General features: G+C 45.2%; 1 protein-coding gene across 2 annotated transcripts in view; it reads left to right on the top strand.

Moving 5' to 3' along the window:
* Window positions 1-4,203: 4,203 nt before the first annotated feature.
* LOC140731878 (uncharacterized) overlaps window positions 4,204-11,689 on the top strand; it is a 135,935-nt gene continuing 128,449 nt past the window's right edge. For both annotated transcript variants that reach the window (XM_073053817.1, XM_073053816.1), the window contains exon 1: window positions 4,204-4,317. The gene's annotated coding sequence lies outside the window, so the exon portion shown is untranslated. The remainder of the gene's footprint in view (window positions 4,318-11,689) is intronic.

The following is an 11,689-nucleotide window of genomic DNA, read 5'->3' as shown; positions in this document are numbered from 1 at the left end:
GAAACATCCATAGAGAGAGTGAATCCTTAGTATTGACATTATATCCCCAATTCAAGAATGTCTCACATTTGGACCATATAATGATAGAGCTCAAATCCTCAGGGTCAATCAATCACCACTGTACTTCTCTCCACAATAGTTCTATAATCTGCCTTTTTTCCTCAAGGAAAGCTTGGAATCCCAGATATCAGCATTAACAAAGTTTCTGCACTGGTAGGCCCCCTGAGAGATCACCTTTAACCTTGGTGTGACCTGCCTTGGAGACTATCAACTCTTTGTCTGCTTCTCATGTGAAAGCTTTCAAAAACCAAAACAGTGAAGAGGCTTTACTAATGCCCCAATGAGTCTTATTATTTCAGTTTTTGTTTGGGACAATCCACTTATTGAAGTCAAGTATTCTACAATTAGGAAGACCAGGAATACCTTGTTACACCTCAGACTGCTGTTGGGAGAACTTCAGATGGTGGCAAGGAGCTGTGTAGAAGTGAGATAGATAGCTGGTTGAGTGGTGTCACAACATCAGTAAGACCGGGGAATTTATTGTGATTTCAGGAAGAGGAAGTTAAGGGAACATATATCAGTCCTCAGTGAAAAGGGTGAGAAGTTTTAATTTCCTGGGTGTCAACCTCTTTCAAGATTTATCCTGGGCCCAACATACTGATGCAATTACAAAGAAGTAAATGACAGTAAATATATTGCACTAAGAGTTCAGGGAGGTTGGTATGTCTCCCAAAGACTCCTGCAAGTTTCTATAGATGTGCTATGGAGTGCATTCTAACTTGTTCTGCCATCATCTGGTATCAGAAAAAGCTGTAGAAATGTGCAAAATCTGCCAGCTCCGTAATGAACACTAGCCTCCCCAGCGTCAAAACATCTTCAAAAGGTGATACCTCAAAAAAATGGCAGCCATCACCCAGGACATGCCCTCTTCTCATTGCTGCCATCAAGGAGGAGGTACAGGAACCTGAAGAAACACACTATTCACTTTCGTAATAGCTTCTTCCTCATCCACCATCAGATTTCTGAACAGACACCAATGAACCTTTCCCTCTCTTTTTACACTACTTGCTTGATCTACATGGCAGGTGGTCAAAGTCATTGGGTACATTTAAGGCAGAGGTTGATGGATTCTTCGTTAGTCAGGGCGTCAAATGTTGTGGGGAGAAGGCAAGAGAATGGGGTTGAGAGGGATAATAAATCAGCCATGATAGAATGGCAGAGCAGACTTGATGGGCCAAATGGCCTAATTCTACTCCTATATCTTATAGTCTTTATATATATGCCACAACACAACACATTTCATTACATGCACCAGTCATATTTAACCTGATTCTGATTCTGATTGCTATTTACTCTGTCAAAGAATGCAGGATGCCATACATCGGTCTCGATTACTATTCATTACCAGCAAGGTTGACCCTAGTACTGCAGCTTTTCAGATAGTTTTCTGTGAGCCTTTGTAAGTACCCCAGACCACCATGATCTGTGTTTGGTTAATGGAAGGAGCTGTTTGAAATGAGGGGAAGAGCCTGTCTGCAGAATGATATTGTAAAAAGCAGCCATGACACATCTCAATGCTTCAAGACTGCATCACAAGAGCTGCCATAACATGGACTCATAGAGCACGGAACCAGGCTCCCTGACTCAACTGATCCATGCCAACCAAGATACCCATCTAAACTTGCCTATTTTCAGCCCTTTTCTATTCTTTAAACCTTTTCTATTCATGGACCTGTCTACGCACCCTTTAAATGCTGGTTAATGTACCTGCTCCAGCCACTCTCTCTGGCAGCTCTGTCTATAGCCTGGCCACTTTCTGGATGAAGAAGCTTCTCTTCAGGATCTTATTCAATCTCTCCTCTCTCATCCTAAACATTTGCCTTTTTGTTCTTGATTTCTCAACCCTGGAAAAAGACTATGTGCGTTCACCCTCTTTCTGCCCCTCATGATTTTATACACCACTGTAAGATCAGCTCTCAGTGCTATGCTTCAATGAAGAGAGTCCCAGCCTGGTGACCCTCTCACCATAAGCCAGTTTCCTGATTCCCAGCAAGCAACTTCCTGGTAAATATAGAGGCAACCAGCTTTCTGTACACTCAATACCTGATTGAAAGGAAACATGTCTTATGCCAGTAACTTTCTAGAGTGATTTGGACTGTTGATTTAATCCTCTCTCCATCACATTTTGGGGGCCACTGCATGGCAACCTGGAATATTTGCATTTACCCCCCTTCTTAGGCCCTGGTTACCAGATCTACAGCTTCAGTCCTTCAGCCTTTCCACACTAAACTTGCCAGTTTATCTCTCAGAATGTAGGTCATTTCATTTGATGCCCATGAAAAAGTTATCTGGGCTTTACCAGTTACAAAGAACTCAGGCAGTTCCAATCAGGGTCTCTGACTGGCCGTAGATGATTTGTTCATCTTCTGCATAGATAGCAATCATTTGCCTGATAATGTGGTAGCCCATATCAAGCAACATCATCACATCCTGCCCTTTTATACATGTGATTATAATGGTGGTGGCATCCGTCGGTTTCGAGAGACCATGGATCTGCGCCTGGAGTTTCCAGGGCGCAGGCCTGGGCAGGGTTGTATGGGAGACTGGCAGTTGCCCAAGCTGAAGGCCTTCCCCTCTCCACGCCACCGATGTTGTCCAAGGGAAGGGCACTAGGACCCACGCAGCTTGGCACCGGTGACGTCGCAGAGCAACGTGTTGTTAAGTGCCTTGCTCAAGGACACAACACGCTGCCTCAGCTGAGGCTCGAACCAGTGACCTTCAGGTTACTAGTCTGATGTCTTTCCCACTAGGAAACACTGTGATTATAATACCATTGAGATAAAGTCACTCTCTGAAAAGACCAAACAGTGGTTTTCAAAGCTTAACCTCAGGTTATACACATTGCTCTAGTAAACTCAACCACTTTTAGGTTCATCTCCTCTCCATCATCTAAAGATTGATATGAACCTCTTTTTTACAACTCAGTGGGTAATGACAGTATATTCATAAAGCGTTACTTCATGCAATGAATACTACATGTCTGAAACTTCAAGGAGAGTGAATTTATCTCAAAGGAACTGAATGATGCTAACATTGCAAATGTATTGATCTGATTTCACCCTAAACGTATAGACTGGGAGACACTGTGAATGTAAAGAAAGTCATGCACTGTTGTTGTATATCCTCAATACATTTTTTAATGAATAAAGTTTATTTCTGTAATGGAAAGGACTTGAATGGAGCGGAAGTGAAGGTGTCTGTCAGGGAATGAAGCTGCTGGGCACATTCCGGGCTGCAAGAGTACACGAGAGAGGATGCAGGGGGCCACCAGCACACAGGCTCTTTGGGGAAGGATTGCAGCCTAAAGTTCTGCCACCACTACAGACTACCGTCCTGTAGCAAAGCCTCTCAAACACTTCAGAGAGGCCACACCAGCGGCCATGGTGCCTTGTACCTAAAGTGTGCTAACACTGAAGTTGAGCAGTGGTGATAACACCATGGATGTACAGAAAGATGTTCTTGTTGGCCTGGGGGCTCTTACACTTTATTCACTTGCCTGCACTGTACTCACATCATGTTCTGCACCCATCGCGTTATTGCTCCCCCCACCCCCTCCATGGATGGAATGAGTCCTCTGCATGACACCCAAACAAAAGTTTTTCACTGTGTCTTAATACACGGGACAATAAACTAACACCAACGACGCTAATCAGTGTCCTGATGAAGGGTCTCGGCGCCAAGCGTCGACTGTTTCCACAGATGTTGCCTGGCCTGCTGAGTTCCTCCAGCGTCCTGTGCGGATTACTAAACTAACACCAACTTAATGAATAAAGTCTGGTTTTAAAGTTGGAAAAAGAGGACTTGAGTGGAGGTACTGGAAGGGGGAATTCGCTCTTTGCCGGGGGGGAGTCGACGCCGGAGAGCGGAGCTGGTAGGAAGTTGCGGCGAAGAGCTGGACCGGGCGTGAACCACAACTAAAGTCACTGATAGCGGTGGGATCTTTCACCGGGAGGGTGGTGGAGATACCCCGCCTGTGAGGCCGGGTCTCACTATGGCTCCCATCCTCCAGCCGCCCGCTCCGGGGTCCACGCAGAGGGCTCCCCCGGCGAAGCCCTGGTATGACCCGGCGGCAGCTCAGGCTCCGGAGTCAGTGCATTTGGCTGGCGGCGAGCGGATGTGGTGCCGCAACTCCAGTAAAGCAGCGGAAACAGCAGCTTGAAGGGTTTTCATTTCCCCTGCCTCCCTGTTCAGTCTCTGCTCTTCCCCCGAGCTCGAGAGTAGGATGAACGGGCGCCGAGAGACCCCCTGAGGCTACAGGTAAGGGTTTCCCCGGGAGCGGTCGGCTGGAAGTAGCAGTTGACTACCCGCCGGCCGGTCGAGCAGCGTCTGTGGTGGGTGGAAAGGAGTGGTCGACGTTTCCAGTCGAGATACCGTATCAGGACTGGGATGGGTCAGTAACACCACGCGATATCCAGAGTGGATTTGGTCAAGAGTCGGATTAGTGGACGGGTTGTGAGAGAGTTGGGGAATCTGATTTAGAAAAAGGTTAAAGAGAATCAAACTGAAAATGTCTAAGGGCAGTTGTAGAGGAGGAAGGGAATTGTCGATGTTGCGTCTTTCCCCTGGACCCTATAGAGTTGAGTTTGTCTACCCGGTGTTCTTTAAGATCCTTTTGTAAACCAGGTTCCCCAAGTTTTCCCGTTAATCCGCCCCTTCACTAAAATCTACACTAGGTGGTTGGTGATGTTACAGGTTGATGCTGACTCTGGACCTGAACTCTCAGCCATTCCCTCCACCCACCAGATGCTGCTCCATCTACCCAGTTCCTGCTCCAGGTTCGAGCATGTTTGGTCTTTCATGGTTTCTGTTTAAGCTTCAGTCCAGAGAGGACCACCTCAGTGAATGGGATGGGGTTGTTGCCACACAATCAATTGGACTCCTGCTCCCCAGGGAGGGGGATCTTAATCTCTGTACCCTGGAGAACTGGACAGATGCAATTCCCTGGAGTGGGGACACGGGAGACTGCTGATGTTGTATTAGAGAGCTTTAAGTCATCTGCTGAAGCAACTCAGGTGGGTGGAGGAGTGAGGGCAAAGAAATTGACAATTTAGGTTAAGACCTTACATCAGGACTGGAAGGGGATATTATTTTCACTGGATACTCAGTGTAGATATATTCAAGAGTTGGATTAATGAACAGGTTTCGAGAAAGTAGGGGATTCTCTCTTAGAAAAAAGGTTTTAAAAACACTAAGGAGACTAGCAAATTCAGTGGGTTGAGCAGCGTCTGTGGAGGTAGAGTGATGGTGGAGTTTCGGGGCAAGACCGTGCTTTGGATTGTGGTTGCTTCTGACTATGATGGAGCAGGTGTACTAGGGCTGATCGGGGGCTGTAGTATAGAGCTGGGGGAGGGTGAGGGTGAACCTCTTGCCCCTGCCCCTGCTCCACCAAGGAGGTAACTTGTCCTACTGGATCCCAGTAGCCCTTCACTCAGCAGAGCCTTCGACTGAAACAACAAAGCTTCAGCAGTTGAGGACACCAGTGCCATTTATTTCAATAATAGATTTTATTCACATTTAAAAATATCCAATGAAACAATGCCAAAAAAACCTTGCATTCATGGTCAGAATATAAGACAGTAGAGCACAGTACAGGCCCTTCAGCCTGCAATGCAGAGCTGACTTTTAACCTACTCCAAGATCAAGCTATTTCCCTCCAACATAACCGTCCATTTTTTCTTTGATCCATGTCGCTTAAATATCCCTGATGATTCTGTTTCTACCACCACTTCTGGCAGCTCATTCCACGCATTAACAACTGTGTAAAAAAAATCTACCGCTAACAACCCCCTATACTTCCCTTCAGTCATCTTAAAATTATGCTCTCCTGTATTAGCCATTTCTGCCTTGCTGGCTGTCCTCTCTATTTGTGCCTCTTATCACCTTATATGCCTCTATCAAGTCACCTCTCATCTTCCTTTGTTCCAAAGAGAAAAGTCCTAGCTCATGCAACATTTCCTCATAAGACATGACTCTCTAATCCAGGCAGTGTCCTGGTAAATCGTCTCTGCACGCTCTCTAAAGTTTCCATATCCTTCCTAAAATGAAGCGACCAGAACTGATCACTAAGTATGCAAACTCTAAAGGGAAAAAAATACAAATGTAGCATCTTTGCCCCTCAGATGGCCCCCTGGGCTTTCATTATTCGGAGGGCTTCCTCATTCAGCTCAGCCTCTCAAAGCGTTGTTGTGGAAGGAGACTAGACTGTGGTCCTTCCTCACAGAACCTTGATATTGGCTGCACCAAGCTTCAGTGTGTCCCTCCAGCAGTTTGGGCAGTACTCCCTTGAGGAGGCCAGTGAATCAGATGCAGGGTAGTGGTGGGGAACTCTCAGTGTCAAAACTTCTGTTCATGTCACCTCCTCTTTACAATCTCCGCTTGATTTAAAGAATTAGGCTTAAGAAGGAAATTAGGAGAGCCAGAAGGGGCCGTGAGAAGACCTTGGCGGGCAGGATTCAGGAAAACCCCAAGGCGTTCTACAAGTATGTGAAGAGCATGAAAGAATAGGACCTATCAAGTGTGACAGTGGGAAAGTGTGTATGGAACCAGAACAAATAGCGGAGGTACTTAATGAATACTTTAATTCAGTATTCACTACGGAAAAGGATCTTAGTGATTGTAGTGATGACTTGCAGTGGACTGAAAAGCTTGAGCATGTAGATATTAAGAAAGAGGTTGTGCTGGAGCTTTTGGAAAGCATCAAGTTGGATAAGTCGCCGGGACTGGATGAGATGTACCCTAGGCTACTGTGGGAGGTGAGGGAGGAGATTGCTGAGCCTCTGGTGATGATCTTTGCATTATCAATGAGGACGGGAGAGGTTCTGACAGACAGACAGACAGACAGACATACTTTATTGATTCCAAGGGAAACTGGGTTTCGTTACAGTCGCACCAACCAAGAATAGTGTAGAAATATAGCAATATAAAACCATAAATAATTAAATAATAATAAGTTTATTATGCCAAGTGGAAATAAGTCCAGGACCAGCCTATTGGCTCAGGGTGTCTGACACTTCGAGGGAGGAGTTGTAAAGTTTGATGGCCCCAGGCAGGAATGACTTCCTATGACGCTCAGTGTTACATCTCAGTGGAATGAGTCTCTGGCTGAACGTACTCCTGTGCCTAACCAGTACATTATGGAGTGGATGGTTGACATTCTCCAAGATGGCAGCAACCTGGACAGCATCCTCTTTTCAGACGCCACCGTCAGAGGGTTGGAGGGTTGCGAATGTTGTTCCTTTATTCAAGAAAGGGAGTAGATATTGCCCATGAAATTTTAGACCAGTGAGTCTTACTTCAGTGGTTGGTAAGTTGATGGAAAAGATCCTGAGAGGCAGGATTTATGAACATTTGGAGAGGCATAATATAATAAGAAATAGTCAGCATGGCTTTGTCAAAGGCAGGTCGTGTCTTATGAGCTTGATTGAATTTTTTGAGGATGTGACTAAACATATTGGTGAAGGAAGAGCAGTAGATGTAGTGTATATGGATTTTAGCAAGGCATTTGTTAAGGTACCCCATGCAAGGCTTATTGAGAAAGTAAGGAGGCATGGGATCCAAGGGGACATTGCTTTGTGGATCCAGACAGACTTGCCCACAGAAGACAAAGAGTGCTTGTAGATGGTTCATATTCTGCATGGAGATCAGTGACCAGTGGTGTGCCTCAGGGATCTGTTCTGGGACCACTACTCTTTGTGATTTTTCTAAATGAACTGGATGAGGAAGTGGAGGGATGGGTTAGTAAGTTTGCTGATGACACAAATGTTGGGGGTGTTGTGGATAGTGTGGAGGGCTGTCAGAGGTTACAGCAGGACATTGATAAGATGCAAAACTAGGCTGAGAAGTGGCAGATGGAGTTCAACCCGGATAAGTGTGAAGTGGTTCATTTTGGTAGGTCAAATATGATGGCAGAATATAGTATTAATGGTAAGAATCATGGCAGTGTGGAGGATCAGAGGGATCTTGGGGTCCGAGTCCATAGGACACTCAAAGCAGCTGCGCAGGTTGACTCTGTGGTTAAGAAGACATATGGTGTATTGCCCTTCATCAACTGTGCGATTGAGTTTAAGAGCTGAGAGGTAATGTTGCAGCTATATAGGACCCTGGTCAGACCCCACTTGGAGTACTGTGCTCAGTTCTGGTCGCCTCACTACAGGAAGGATGTGGAAACCATAGAAAGGGTGCAGAGGAGATTTATAAGGATGTTGCCTGGATTGGGAAGCATGTCTTATGAGAATAGGTTGAGTGAACTCGGCCTTTTCTCCTTGGAGCGACGGAGGATGAGAGGTGACCTGATAGAGGTGTATAAGATAATGAGAGGTATTGATCGTGTGGATAGTCAGAGGCTTTTTCCCAGGGCTGAAACGGTTGCCACAAGAGGACACAGGTTTAAGGTGCTGGGGAGTAGGTACAGAGGAGATGTCAGGGATAAGTTTTTTATGCGGAGAGTGGTGAGTGCGTGGAATGGGCTGCCGGCAACGGTTTTGGAGGCGGGTACGATAGGGTCTTTGAAGAGACTTTTGGATAAGTACATGGAGCTTAGAAAAATAGACAGCTATGGGTAAGCCTAGTAATTTCTAAGGTATGGAGATGTTCAGCACAGCTTTGTGGGCAGAAGGGCCTGTATTGTGCAGTAGGTTTTCTATGTTTCTAATTCTCTCTTTGCATTTTTATCCACCGTGTTATTGTAATGAGAGTTAAATTGTCTAATACTGGAGCGTGTGTATTTCAGGTGAAAGGGGTAAAGTTCAAAGGAAACTTTTTTTCTTGTTTATGAACTGTTTTTGTACACAGATAGTAGTAAGTACCTGGAAGATAGACTAGTGGCATTAAAAAGTCCTTAGATGGGCACACAAATATGCAGAGAGTGGTATTATGTAGGCAGAATCATTTGGGCGTCATGAGCTTAAATAGTTTGTCACAAGATGGTGGGTGAAGGATTGTTCCCATGCTGTACCGTTCGATGTTCTATTTCTAAATAATAAGACAGTGCAGCAGCAGATGGCCCTTGTGTCTGCTTCACCGCTTAGTGAGATCAGGTTTGATCTTTTATCTCAGCAGCACTTTCTTGCTCTCATCCCATGATTCACTTGAGATTTGAAAAGTCATTAATCCTTTTTGCCGAGATAAACAGTAAGGTTTCAAAATAGCAGCACGGTTTCTCGACAGGCCTGCTGGAACATTGGTAAGGTTCCTTACCTTCTGAATGAAGAAATCTCATCTCATGCCTGTCCTGAATGACTGACTTCTTCATTTGAAATGTTAATTCTCCATCCACCCTGTCAGGCCTTACAAGAATTTATAACAGTGCATTCACTATAAACTGATGGCCCAGGCCCCAGTCACTTTAATTTCTCCATGTATGGTGCATCCCTGAACCTATGAGTCATCGGGTGGACCTTCACCAGACTTACTTCGATGCAAGTATGTATATACTTGAGTCAGGAGAACAGACCAGTGTATGATATTCCAGGCACAGACCCTTTGTAGTTCAGCTAGGCATCTGTATATGTGTACACAAACCCTTGTGCAGTAAAGGTCCCTGGATCGATTACCTTCTTGATTGTTTCCTTTAGCTGCATGTATTCCACCAGAAATCTCAGGATACGCACATTCTCTTACCATTTATAAAATGATATTTCTTGTTTATGAAGTTGATAGAATTTAAACTGAAAATGTTAATGAAGTGACTGCTGCTAAGGTATTAAAATAGTAACACAGTTTTTTGTGTTTAACGGTTATCTGGCCAATGACTTCATTCCAGATGCTTCCCTTGTCTCTATGTCTCCACTAATCAAAAAGGAGCAACCCACACTGGCATTCACCAGACCATATGAGATCTATAAACTGATACTTTACGGCACCACCCCCACCCCCTCACAAAATATTCTTTACAAACAACAAGTTAAAAATGGAAATTTGGACAAATTTTACATCTTTTAACAAGTCCCTTGGAGCATTTTGAAGTTCTCTGTTTCTTTCTGCCATTTAATATTAATATCAAATACAAAGAATGTGGTCCGTGTGTCAGGACACTCTGTCCCAAAATAATTCCCATGTCTTAGCAACCCTCCGTTCCAGAACATTGTCCATGTCTCAGAGACACTGTGTCCCAGAACATTGTCCATGTCTCAGAGACACTGTGTCCCAGAACATTGTCCATGTATCAGAGACACTGTGTCCCAGAACATTGTCCATGTATCAGAGACACTGTGTCCCAGAACATTGTCCATGTCTCAGAGACACTGTGTCCCAGAACATTGTCCATGTATCAGAGACACTGTGTCCCAGAACATTGTCCATGTATCAGAGACACTGTGTCCCAGAACATTGTCCATGTATCAGAGACACTGTGTCCCAGAACATTGTCCATGTATCAGAGACACTGTGTCCTAGAACATTGTCCATGTATCAGAGACACTGTGTCCCAGAACATTGTCCATGTATCAGAGACACTGTGTCCCAGAACATTGTCCATGTATCAGAGACACTGTGTCCCAGAACATTGTCCATGTATCAGAGACACTGTGTCCCAGAACATTGTCCATGTCTCAGAGACACTGTGTCCCAGAACATTGTCCATGTCCCAGAGACACTCTGTCCCAGAACATTGTCCATGTCCCAGACACACTCTGTCCCAGAACATTGTCCATGTATCAGAGACACTCTGTCCCAGAACATTGTCCATGTATCAGAGACACTGGGTCCCAGAACATTGTCCATGTATCAGAGACACTGTGTCCCAAAACATTGTCCATGTCTCAGAGACACTGTGTCCCAGAACATTGTCCATGTCTCAGAGACACAGTGTCCCAGAACATTGTCCATGTCTCAGACACTCTGTCCCAGAACATTGTCCATGACCCAGAGACACTATGTCCCAGAACATTGTCCATGTATCAGAGACACTGTGTCCCAGAACATTGTCCATGTCTCAGAGACACTGTGTCCCAGAACATTGTCCATGTCTCAGAGACACTGTGTCCCAGAACATTGTCCATGTATCAGAGACACAGTGTCCCAGAACATTGTCCATGTATCAGAGACACTCTGACCCAGAACATTGTCCATGTATCAGAGACACTCTGACCCAGAACATTGTCCATGTATCAGAGACACTGTGTCCCAGAACATTGTCCATGTATCAGAGACACTGTGTCCCAGAACATTGTCCATGTATCAGAGACACTGTGTCCCAGAACATTGTCCATGTCTCAGAGACACTGTGTCCCAGAACATTGTCCATGTCTCAGAGACACTGTGTCCCAGAACATTGTCCATGTCTCAGAGACACAGTGTCCCAGAACATTGTCCATGTCTCAGACACTCTGTCCCAGAACATTGTCCATGACCCAGAGACACTATGTCCCAGAACATTGTCCATGTATCAGAGACACTGTGTCCCAGAACATTGTCCATGTCTCAGAGACACTGTGTCCCAGAACATTGTCCATGTCTCAGAGACACTGTGTCCCAGAACATTGTCCATGTATCAGAGACACTGTGTCCCAGAACATTGTCCATGTATCAGAGACACTCTGACCCAGAACATTGTCCATGTATCAGAGACACTCTGACCCAGAACATTGTCCATGTATCAGAGACACTGTGTCCCAGAACATTGTCCATGTAT

This window comes from Hemitrygon akajei, chromosome 8 (assembly GCF_048418815.1).
Source record: "Hemitrygon akajei chromosome 8, sHemAka1.3, whole genome shotgun sequence".
NCBI lineage: Eukaryota > Metazoa > Chordata > Chondrichthyes > Myliobatiformes > Dasyatidae > Hemitrygon > Hemitrygon akajei.
Note: the sequence above shows the minus strand (reverse complement) of the source record. Positions and strands in the feature narration are given on the sequence as shown.